The 722-nt window shown below is 51.5% G+C and overlaps 1 non-coding gene across 1 annotated transcript; it reads right to left on the bottom strand.

The window, feature by feature from the left end:
* Positions 1-558: 558 nt before the first annotated feature.
* TRNAM-CAU lies at positions 559-630 on the bottom strand. Its single transcript has one exon. It is a non-coding gene; the product is annotated as a tRNA-Met (tRNA).
* Positions 631-722: the final 92 nt, after the last annotated feature.

Below are 722 nucleotides of genomic sequence, written 5' to 3'. Positions count from 1 at the left end.
GAACAATTCTGAGCTCTCAATCCATCCGCAGAAGTGAGTCTATGAGACCCTGAGGAGCTGACCCCTATGCTTGGATTCTCCATTGAAAGCGGAACCGCCAGGCTGTGCACCGCCTGTCCCCAGCGACGCACGGAGAGTCCACATTCATTCTTTTCCTCTTCCTCCTCCTCCTCCTCTTCTTTTTGTGAACCTCACGTTGTATCGTGAGCTCCATTCTATTTAAAGGCAGGAAGGACCTGGCGGTTATGCGTTCGCGACCTCGGTCACGGTAGGTCTTCAATCGTTCGTGAATCCTGTTGCGGCACCTCTGTGAAGAGGCAAAGCAGCACAGAGAAGGTAAATAAGATGCTGCACTGCTTTCCAATATTTTGTGTTTTTAAAATGTCGTTAAACACAATTTCCATCAAAATGCTGAAGACAGGAGATGCAACACATTGGTATCGCTGTCATGCATATTTGGGATTCCGCGGCCTCTTGTGGGTGGCTGCTGTGCGGGAACCTTGTCACGTGAGAGGAAACACCTGTGCTGAAGGTTTGGCGAAAAGAAGCAACCTTCCCTAGCAGAGGATGGTTTCGATCCATCGACCTCTGGGTTATGGGCCCAGCACGCTTCCGCTGCGCCACTCTGCTACCGGCCACTGTCGTCCTCCACCGGTGATCATGTCCACACGCCTTGACATAGATGTCCACTTCTGGCAACGCGAGTTTTCTTTCCCCTCGTT

The sequence above is a fragment of the Galeopterus variegatus genome, unplaced genomic scaffold (assembly GCF_000696425.1).
Source record: "Galeopterus variegatus unplaced genomic scaffold, G_variegatus-3.0.2 Scaffold96657, whole genome shotgun sequence".
In the NCBI taxonomy this organism is placed as follows: domain Eukaryota; kingdom Metazoa; phylum Chordata; class Mammalia; order Dermoptera; family Cynocephalidae; genus Galeopterus; species Galeopterus variegatus.
This window is presented reverse-complemented; position numbering and strand designations above follow the sequence as displayed.